We start from the raw sequence: 11887 nt of genomic DNA on the forward strand, positions 1-11887 counted from the left end.
TATCAAACCACATTATCTTCATAAAGATTGCAGTGAGATTATTTTGATTCCGTATCATTGACGGAAGGAAGTATCCAGACAATCTACGGCGACAGCCCTAAATTCCATTGAAAAGCTGTCGTTTAAATACTTCATTTACATTTGTAGTTTCTTTTGCCAACCTTCAAAGAAAGGGTGATCACCTATCCAAGATTGTAAATTGAATTCATATGGCCTTAATCTGTTGTTTATACAGAAACCCTTTTGTATATGTCGCAACAAGAGCTGCTCTGACCTTGTTTTGCCAAGTTTTATCTTCTCTTCAAGTTCAGTGTTGTTCAGAGTTTGAAAAGAAAATAAGGTAATGTGCAATTTATTATGGATTTTATTATGTGTTACAAAAGGTAACGAAATATGACTTATCCTAGCGTTGAGAATGTAGCATTCTTTCTGTTGGGATGTATTCATTGAGGTTTTTATTTTACAATTATTTATGCCTTATAAAATAAGCTTAATGGCATTCTTATGGAGGCTCCTCAGCAATTTCACGATTGGTCTAGCCAAACTCATTTAGAAGCAGGGAAGTACCCAGGGGGGTGGGAGTCCACAGTAAAATTATCGGTGTGCCCCTGCCACGAGTTGTTGCAGCTCTTGGTACTTATGTTAGCCAGTACAAACTCGAGAATTTGGGTCTACAGAAACGGGGTTGAAGCAACTGAGACGCTTGGGAGATAGATAGGTATATATATATATATATATATATATATATATATATATATATATATATATATATATATATATATATATATATATATATATATATATATATATATATATATATATATATATATATATATATATATATATATATATATATATATATATATATATTTATTAACGAAAATACCAACTAGATATTTGTTAAAATATAGCTACAATGTAATTTCCCACTGAGTTGAAGCTAATTGTCTCCGTATACAAACAGCAATAAACTGGTCATTGTCTGATTTTATAGATACAAATTCTCGAGTGTATACTGGCTATCAGATAAATACCCAGCAATTTACTAACTTGCTTAAAGTAAATTACATTGGATAATTGGCAGGGGCGTTGTTTCGGGGGGGGGGCAGTTTTCCCTTCAATAATTTAACGAAAATAACAATTATATAGCCCATTCCCTTTGAATATTCAGATATGGACCCCTCTCCCCCCTCCCCAATAAAAATACTGGTGCTACTCCCATTATAATTGGTGATGTTTGGGGTTGTCCAAAGGCATTATTTCGAAAAAGGCTACAGTCATAAATCATCTTAGCCTAAACAAAGCAGAATTCTTACGTACTTAAAAATCAGAATAAATACCAATGTTTTGCATGATTTTTTTTTTTAAAATGACCCAAAGCATTCATTTTAATAAGTAAGACGGAATTATCTTGACAACTAACTTCGGAGAATGAATTAAAATTCATTATTTCGTAACCTGATTCATAAAAAGACGTCGAATAAAGAAGAAAGAAAAAAGGTAAAAAATTCAATTGTAACTTGAACTGATGTGCTGTTTAATTTATTTAAAACTTTTTCTTACCTGTCTATTAAGCAGCACATCCTCAAAAAAATGAAGTTAGGTTAATCTTAATGAAATATACCAAAACATGATGATAATATAATACTTTAGAAACAAAATTATGGAAACTATAACAACGAATTATGGAAAGCAGACAGTTTTGAGAATGTAATTCCTGTTATTTGAGTTGAATTTTAAGCCATATCGAAGTTCTTCTTTTAAAATATATGAAATTTATATTTATATCTTTGGAACAACATAATTTGGGTTTAAGCCAATCTGTGAAGCTAAAAACAATTTTGTTGTACTTTATTTAAGCCAAACATCTATTTTACAACGTTTCAGTGTTATGAGACCTGGATTTTTAAAGGTCATCAAAGGTCAGGGCCCTCTAGAGAGAGGAGAGAAGGTAGGTACTTCAAAATATTTTCGATGGACATGCTTTAGCCTGTAGACCCATTCCTAAAAGTTTTATTTTCCTAACCTTGCCTCTTTTTAAGATAGCCAAAAGTAGCTAAAGTAGAATTTTACCTTTCTATTTTTTTGTCTTTAAGAACTACTATGAAACTTGTTTAGAATCAAGTCAAAATTTAATTCAATTCTTAGATCTTAGATTAACTCAATGTAGGTCATTATTTATCTATCTAAAGGAGACAGAAACCGGAACCCGATTTAGGGTGTAAATATTCTCAAGGGCATTCTTTTGCCTTAGCAATAGTGCGACATGGTATCGATAACTTTATATACAATTTAAGTTCTCTTCGAAAAAGATAGTGCAGTTTAAGTTAAAATATAAATTCTCTTCGACAAAAATAATGTCTTCGTAACAGAATAGTCATTAATCACCATTCCAAAATAAGACTATAACAATATGAGCTTTTAAATAGCGTTGGGTGATAATTTGATTAAACGGTATATCGATATTTTTACTTTCGATAATTGATAAACAATATATCGATTTCGATATTACTTTTTTTGTTCAGATTAAATTTAGGGTTTGGAAAAATAAAACAATTTCTTCACTCTAATTAGACGGCTCTTGTGTTCCAGGAATTGTTCTTAAATAATTAGGACAAAAAGTAAAAATTAGCGTAAAGAGCGATGTTTGGAAGAGGGAGATTAGCACTAACATACAGGATAATTTCTATTCGTTTTAAGTTTTAATGTTGCTCCTTAGTTTTAGCAGATTTTTTTTGTATACGGAAATCCCCCCTCCAAGAACGTTCATAATTGTAAAGTTCCTCGTGCGTAAGATCCCCCATTCCCAGGCAATTCCATTCCTGCTGAAAATCCACCCAAAAAGTTCTTGCGGACAATGCCGCCTGGAAAATTATTTTTAGCTTACTTCCGTTTGAAAACAGGCGTATTTTTCTTCCAATTTTCAACCGTTTTTCAAAACATTGACCTTTCAACTATGCTGATCAAAATGGCTATCTCAAAATTCTGACGATTTTGGTAAAAAGGAGCATGGGAGGGAGGGGGAATCTATCTGGCCTCCAATCAGTTTGGTCACAAAATGGGGAACCAGAACTGTAATTTTTGTTCGAGCGAGCCCTCTCCCAATTTTATTGACTATTAGTTCGATATGATCATCCTGGGAAAAAAATAATGATAATAAAACAGAACAAATAAGCACGCATCCGTGATATTTCTTCTGGAAAAACCAACAGAATTTCGCTTATTTTCAGATCGAAGCTATAAACCCTTACAGTATGGTTCTCTGATATGCCGAATCTGTAATTTTTATTAAGATGAATTGGCTTTTTAAGGGCGTTCCCGCTCTTTTTAAAAAATCATGCAAATTTTCTCAGGCTCGCAGCTTTTGATGGGTACTTGCAACTTGCTGAGTTTTATATATCTGGAGTCGGCATAAAAATCCAATTCATTTTGTATCTATTGTTATAAAAATTTCGTGTTTTACAGTTTCGGTTGCTATTTGTCCGAGTTGCTCCTTACTTACAGTATGTTTCCACGAACAATTTGCTTAGCTAACCAGGCTTGGAATTCACTCTCAGGAAGGATATTGGTGACGGGCATGGACAACGATTTTATGACAACTTTTTATAGCTATTTCTGAGACCCATATTATAAGACTTCAACAATCTTGAAACTAAAGACTCCATACTGAAAATCTAGAGAGCTGTGACAGATGTAGCTGCTGACGAAGCTTGTCTTGCATTGACTACTGAAACTTGACCATGTGATCTCCAAAACTGGTTTGATTCTTGATTCTGCACTTACATCTACTGATATAGATTTCAGCAAGGCCCAATCCATGTATTTTGCTATTTTACTCTCAACTTGGAGAAGATCGTCAGGGTAATATACAATTTCTAGAAACGCGGATTGAGGTATGTGGCGACCGTGAAAAGCGTGATCTGAACAAGGGCTATAAGGCTAGAAGGTATTTTATATAGCTAAGCCTTTTGGAGTTTCTCAGCAACATTTGAGAGCATACCCTCACTAAACAGAATTTGAGAACGGGCTATGCCATTTAATGGATACAGTTGTGAGTGCTGTGTATCTTCATATGAGTCAGTATATTGAATAGATTCTTCATCTTCTTACCCATTTGCGAAACAATTTTCGGTACTTTTCAAGATACCAGTAGTCACGCAAGAAGTGAAGTTTCGTTAATGCTAATGGAATAAAAGAAAATAGAATGAAAATATAATAGTTCAGAAACAAATTTGGGCTATATATTTGCACATTAGGGGGTGGTAGTAAAGCATAGCATATATTAAATACGTAACCTAACCTAACCCAACCCAACCTAGGTACTTTTTAGTCCCCCTAATCCCCCAAAAACTAAAGTTTGAATATAGTTCCCGGAGTGAGAAACCATTTGTAATGCCTATCTTTATACAGCGTCTCGTACAAGTACCGGGTAATGGCTATCTCAGCTTTGCTTTTCTCGACGCGTGACTACTGGTATCTTGAATAGTATCCAATTTCCTATGTTTGATCTTTCCTGCTGGATGTTCACTGGTAGATACCAGAAAAGCCAAAATAATATCGTTTTCGATATCTGTATTTACGATTCGATATCGATATTTGGTGCGATTTATCGATATCCGATATCGCCCAACGCTACTGTTAAAGTGTAAGAACACGTATTAGCAAAACTTCACGTCAAGAATTGAAAAAACCACAATGTACACTCCAGAAATCCAGCTGTTTCTGTCTATAGTACGGATAATTCCGAAATATGGTGTTTTTGTCAAAATGCTTTTCATACAGTTTCACTTTGAAATAAATTAAAAGAAATACACATGTTGTCAGGACCGTATCCAGGATTTTTGTTCGGTGGGGGGGGCGAGGTACATAAAAACAATTAAAAACACATAAAAAATGTGTTTAATGCATTTTGTTACGTATTTACGAGTCAGACAAGTATTGGGGAGGGGGGGGGGTTGAACCACCCACAACCACACCCCCACCCACCCACCCCCCCCCTAGATACAGCTTTGCATGCTGTTTTGTATTTTCAATAAATGGTAGCTTTGCATAATCATAAAAACATCTGGAGAAATAACCATTCAATTTATTTCCACTACTTTTATAGATTTATGTTTTATCGACTGAGAACCAATATTTTTCTGTGTTTGAAGACCAATTTTATTCTTTACTTCCATGATTTTATTTTTATCTCAGCTCGTTCTTTGTTTTATTTTATTTTATTTTTAATCCACAATAGATATATCTTAGACAATTTTTTCTATTAATTAAAAGACAATTTATTACTTTTGTATTAAGATGTATTACGGTGTAAATTTCGCGGGTTATTTTTTCTTGCAACATATATTCGACTGAGGTAATTTGTTGACTATTCGTTGCAAATTTGTTTCATCTACGTACATAACATCTTGTATGTCCCTGTATTTTCGCTACAACTTATGGTTTAAGTTAAACCAGCATCTATTGTTATTATTAAATAACTGAAAGTAAGAAACGACATTGAAACTTAAAACCACATTTTATATAATTATCCAGTATGATCTTTCCCTATCTCACCCATTATAAAAACCCGGACCGAGGTGCGAGTGCTCCAGAGAACGTTTTTGCAGATATAAACATAAGCGGCATTAGATCTTTTCACGGGTAGACAAAGAATAATCACCTACGGAAAAAGTACTGGACTAATAAACGTACTAATGCTTATATTATTATATTATTAATACGTATATTAGGGTGTTTGCCCCCTAGTCAATACCTTGCTGTTTAAGCGAAAGTTCGAATTTTGTTCCAATTCTTTAAAAATGACCGCTTAATCACAAAGGCCGTTAATTGGAATAAATAGCTCTTATGAAAGTACTAAAAAATCTCTGGCTTAAAGATTGAGGTATTGACTAGGGGGTGAACCCAATCATATATGTAATATTTTCTGTTCGTTTAAAGTTTTGATGTTGCTGCTGATGCAGTTGAAAAACTTGTTTTTTTATATATAATTTCTGATCTTTTTTTAAATAATGCTGGGATGTCCGGCGTCCCCTTCATAGCATTGTCCCTTCCCCCATGAAAACTTCCTTCATGGAAAGATCCTCCTACATAACCCCCGACCCCAGGCATGTACGCAGGAATTTTTTTTTGGGGGGGGGGGGGCAATTTGTTTCGGGGGGCCAAATCCTTCAAACCCATTATTCTGTGAGAAAAATCAGCAAATTATGGGAAAATGAAAAAAATCGTGAGATTTCGGGGGGGGGGGCCGGGCCCGGACGCCTCCCCACCCCCTGCGTACGTCCCTGCCTGACCCCCCCCCCCCACTACCAGTAAAAATCTCCCCTGAAAACGTCTGTACTGTATACTTCCCAATAACCAATACTATATGTTAACATTGGGTAAAGTTCATAACTTTCAGCCCTCCTCCCGGGAACTTCGGGGGTTTAAGTCATCCTAAAAGACATACTTATAATATTTTCGAACATGCTGAACAAAATGGCTATCTCAGATTTTTGATCAGGTGACTTTGGGAAAACAATGAGCGTGGGAGGGGGCCTAGTTGCCCTCCATTTTTTTTTGGTCCCTTAAAAAGAGCACTAGAACTTTTAATTTCCATTCCAATGAGCCCTCCCACGATATTCTAGGACCACTGGGTCGATACGATCACCCCTGGGGAAAAAAAGAAATAAAAATAAACACGCACCCGTGATCTTTCTTCTGGCAAAAAATGCAAAATTCCACATTTTTGTAGATAGGAGCTTGAAACCTCTACAGTAGGGTTCTCTGATGCGCTGAATATGATGGTATTATTTTCATTCAGGTTATATAGCTTTTATGGGGTCTTTCCCTCTTTTTTCGAAAATAAGCCAACTTTTCTCAGGCGCGTAAATTTCGATAGGTAGGGCCAAACTTGATTAAGAGTAGGTATTTGAAATCAGCATTAACATTTAATTCTTTTGATGTATCTATTTGTATCAAAATATCGTTATCTAGAGTTTCGGTTACCATTGAGCCGGGTCCCAATAACCAATACTATATGTTAACATTGGGTAAACTTTTAATTTCCGTTCCAATGAGCCCACCAAAGATATTCTAGGACCACTGGGTCGATACGATCACCCCTGGGAAAAAAAAAAAAAAAAAAAAAAAAAACAAATAAACACGCATCCGTGATCTTTCTTCTGGCAAAAAATGGAAAATTCCACATTTTTGTAGATAGGAGCTTGAAACCTCTACAGTAGGGTTCTCTGATACGCTGAATATGATGGTGTGATTTTCATTAAGGTTAGTAGAGTAGTACCTACCATTTTGCTTGAAGCTATAGGAAAACATTTCTATAGAAGCTCTACACCTTTTCAAAGAGTGTGAGTAGCCCCTCGCATCTCGGTAATACTTCTATAGAAGCTCTACACCTTTTCAAAGAGTGTGAGTAGACCCTCGCATCTAGGTAATACTTCTATAGAAGCTCTACACCTTTTCAAAGAGTGTGAGTAGCACCTCGCATCTAGGTAATACTTCTATAGAAGCTCTACAACTTTTCAAAGAGATTCAGAGCTTGCGGCCTACAGGTCATCACACTCTTTGCCAAGAGATTAAACCAGTATTGTCTATAACTTAATTTACGTTGGTTAAACTTCCGATGGTTAAGAAAGCGTAACAGGTAATTAAAGTATGAGAAATGGGATGCTATAATTAGAATGATTTTAAGTTGAAACATTGTGACGTAAAAATAACTCATTTATTTGCTTGAGTGTATAGGAATTCCCATGTTATTTGCTTGCTTGTATTTTGTGTTAAAATAATTAGTTTTTATATCTTTTAAAAGAGTTTTAAGGGGTTTGAAAGACTCAGTTGCCTAATTCCGTGTGATTTTAAACTTCAGATGGTTCAGAAAGCGTAACAGGTAATTAAAGTATGAGAAATGGGATGCTATAATTAGAATGATTTTAAGTTGAAACATTGTGACGTAAAAATAACTCAATTATTTGCTTGCGTGTATAGGAATTCCCATGTTATTTGCTTGCTTGTATTTTGTGTTAAAATAAGTAGTTTTTATATCTTTTAAAAGAGCTTTAAGGGGTTTGAGAGACTCAGTTGCCTAATTCCGTGTGATTTTTCTTTACTTGATGGTCATTAAAAAAGAAATTTTTGTGTTAAATAAGTAGTTTTTTTATCTTTTAAAAGAGCTTTAATGGGTTTGAGAGACTCAGTTGCCTAATTCCGTGTGATTTTTCTTTACTTGATGGTCATTAAAAACGAAATTTTTGTGTAAAATAAGTAGTTTTTGTATCTTTTAAAAGAGCTTTAAGGGGTTTGAGAGACTCAGTTGCCTAATTCCGTGTGGTTTTTAATTTCGTTTGGGTAATTAAAAAATTTATTTTATTGTTTAAATATTTTAGTTTGTAAATAAAAAAATATCAATAAATTGGTTGATAGACTAATATGCCTAATTAAATGTGATTTTAATTTAATTGATGATCATTAAAAACGAAATTTTTGTGTTAAATAAGTAGTTTTTGTATCTTTTAAAAGAGCTTTAAGTGGTTTGAGAGACTCAGTTGCCTAATTCCGTGTGATTTTACTTTACTTGATGGTCATTAAAAACGAAATTTTTGTGTTAAATAAGTAGTTTTTCTATCTTTTAAAAGAGCTTTAATGGGTTTGAGAGACTCAGTTGCCTAATTCCGTGTGGTTTTTCTTTACTTGATGGTCATTAAAAACGAATTTTTTGTGTTAAATAAGTAGTTTTTGTATCTTTTAGAAGAGCTTTACAGGGTTTGAGAGACTCAGTTGCCTAATTCCGTGTGATTTTTCTTTACTTGATGGTCATTAAAATCGAAATTTGTTTGTTAAATTAGTAGTTTTGTATCTTTTAAAAGAGCTTTTCAGGGTTTGAGAGACTCAGTTGCCTCATTCCGTGTGGTTTTTCTTTACTTGATGTTCATTAAAAACTAAATTTTTGTGTTAAATAAGTAGTTTTTGTATCTTTTAAAAGAGATTTACGGGGATTGAGAGTCTCAGTTGCCGGATTACATGTTATTTTTATGTTCTTTGTTTTGATTTGTTGTATCTTTTAAAAGAGCTTTACAGGGTTTGAGAGACTCAGTTGCCTAATTCCGTGTGATTTTTCTTTACTTGATGGTCATTAAAAACGAAATTTTTATGTTAAATAAGTAGTTTTTGTTTCTTTTAAAAGAGCTTTAAGGGGTTTGAGAGACTCAGTTGCCTGATTCCGTGTGGTTTTTCTTTACTTGATGGTCATTAAAAACGAAATTTGTGTGTTAAATAAGTAGTTTTTGTATCTTTTAAAAGAGCTTTAAGAGGTTTGAGAGACTCAGTTGCCTGATTCCGTGTGGTTTTTCTTTACTTGGTGGTCATTAAAAACGAAATTTTTGTGTTAAATAAGTAGTTTTTGTATCTTTTAAAAGAGCTTTAGGGGGATTGAGAGACTCAGTTGACGGATTCCATGTGGTTTTTCTTTACTTGGTGGTCATTAAAAACGAAATTTTTGTGTTAAATAAGTAGTTTTTGTATATTTTAAAATAGCTTTAAGGGGATTGAGAGAATCAGTTGCCTAATTACGTGTTGTTTTTATTTACTTGATGGTCATTAAAAACGAAATTTTTGTGTTACATAAGTAGTTTTTGTATCTTTTAAAATAGCTTTACAGTGATTGAGAGACTCAGTTTCATAAGTCATTTTTTTTTTAATTTAATGGTGTTAAAAAAACATATATATGTGTGTTTTATAATAGTTGTATTTTTATATTTTATAATAGAAATTATGGTATTGCGAGACTCTGTTAACTTAGTACGTGTGGTTGTTCTTTACTTGCTGGTAATTAAAGACTAAATTTTTGTGTTAAATAAGTAGTTTTTGTATCTTTTAAAAGAGCTTTACGGGGATTGAGAGACTCAGTTACCGGATTCCGTGTGGTTTTACTTTACTTGGTGGTCATTAAAAACTAAATTTTTGTGTTAAATATGTAGTTTTTGTATCTTTTAAAAGAGCTTTACGGGTATTGAGAGACTCAGTTGCCGGATTCCGTGTGGTTTTTATTTACTTGATGGTCATTAAAGACGAAATTTGTTTGTTAAATAAGTAGTTTTTTGTATATGTTAAAAGAGATGGAAGGGGGTTGAGAGACTCAGTTGCCTGATTACGTGTGGTTTTTCTTTACTTGATTGTCATTAAAAAAAAAATTTTTGTGTCAAATAAGTAGTTTTTGTATATTTTAAAATAGCTTTAAGGGTTTTGAGAGACTCAGTTGCCTGATTTCGTGTGGTTTTTTCTTTACTTGGTGGTCATTAAAAACGAAATTTTTTGTGTTAAATAAGTAGTTTTTGTATCTTTTAAAAGAGCTTTACAGGGATTGAGAGACTCAGTTTTACCTTGTCACAGTTACATTTTTCATGATTTTGCAAAGTTCATTTTGAATTTCTTTCGTTGAAATGCAAGAGTTGGAATATTTCAGTAGTTTTTGGTTGTGGTTTACCTTGTCGCAGTTACATTTTCTTGATTTTTCAAAGTTCATTTTGAATTTCTTTCGCTGAAATGCAAGAGTTGGAATATTTCAGTAGTGTTTGGTTGTGGTTTACCTTGTTACACTTACATTTTCTTGATTTTTCAAAGTTCATTTTGAATTTCTTTCGTTGAAATGCAAGAGTTGGAATATTTCAGTAGTGTTTGGTTGTGGTTTACCTTGTCACAGTTACATTTTCTTGATTTTTCAAAGTTCATTTTGAATTTCTTTCGCTGAAATGCAAGAGTTTGAATAGTTCAATAGTGTTTGATTGTGGTTTACCTTGTCACAGTTACATTTTCTTGATTTTTCAAAATTCATTTTGAATTTCTTTCGTTGAAATGCAAGAGTTGGAATATTTCAGTAGTGTTTGGTTGTGGTTTACCTTGTCACAGTTACATTTTCTTGATTTTTCAAAGTTCATTTTGAATTTCTTTCGTTGAAATGCAAGAGTTGGAATATTTCAGTAGTGTTTGGTTGTGGTTTACCTTGTCACAGTTACATTTTCTTGATTTTTCAAAGTTCATTTTGAATTTCTTTCGCTGAAATGCAAGAGTTGGAATATTTCAGTAGTGTTTGGTTGTGGTTTACCTTGTCACAGTTGCATTTTCTTGATTTTTCAAAGTTCATTTTGAATTTCTTTCGGTGAAATGCAAGAGTTGAAGTTTTTCAGCTGTGTGTTATTATGTTTTACCTTGTCACAGTTACGTTTTATTTATTTTTAAAAGTTACTTTTTAATATATTTAAATTAAAAAAAATATTTTTAATATTTAAGTATTGTTTGTGTATGGTTTACCTTGTCACAGTTAGATATTCTTGATTTTTCAAAGTTAATTTTGAATTTCTTTAGTTGAAATGCAAGAGTTGGAATATTTCAGTAGTGTTTGGTTGTGGTCTACCTTGTCACAGTTACATTTTCTTGATTTTTTCAAAGTTCATTTTGAATTTCTTTCGTTGAAATGCAAGAGTTGGAATATTTCACTAGTAGTTGGGTGTGGTTTACCATGTCACAGTTATATTTTCTTGATTTTTCAAAGTTCATTTTGAATTTCTTTTGTTGAAATGCAAGAGTTGGAATATTTCAGTAGTGTTTGGTTGTGTTTTACCTTGTCACAGTTACATTTTCTTGATTTTTCAATGTTAATTTTGAATTTATTTCGTTGAAATGCAAGAGTTGGAATATTTCAGTAATGTTTGGTTGTTATTTACCTTGTCGCACTTACATTTTATTGATTTTTCAAAGTTCATTTTGAATTTCTTTCGTTGAAATGCAAGAGTTGGAATATTTCAGTAGTGTTTGGTTGTGTTTTACCTTGTCACAGTTACATTTTCTTGATTTTTCAAAGTTCATTTTGAATTTGTTTCGTTGAAATGCAAGAGTT

The 11887-nt window shown here is 33.0% G+C and overlaps 1 protein-coding gene across 1 annotated transcript in view; it reads left to right on the plus strand.

Annotated features, from left to right (window-relative positions):
* The first annotated feature begins 225 nt into the window (after nucleotides 1-225).
* LOC148950355 (uncharacterized) overlaps nucleotides 226-11887 on the plus strand; it is a 114459-nt gene continuing 102797 nt past the window's right edge. Inside the window, exon 1 of the mRNA XM_089092342.1 lies at nucleotides 226-340. The gene's annotated coding sequence lies outside the window, so the exon portion shown is untranslated. The remainder of the gene's footprint in view (nucleotides 341-11887) is intronic.

Source organism: Artemia sp. Qi Xiang Cuo, chromosome 7, assembly GCF_049724085.1.
Source record: "Artemia sp. Qi Xiang Cuo chromosome 7, ASM4972408v1, whole genome shotgun sequence".
Taxonomy (NCBI): Eukaryota; Metazoa; Arthropoda; class Branchiopoda; order Anostraca; family Artemiidae; genus Artemia; species Artemia sp. Qi Xiang Cuo.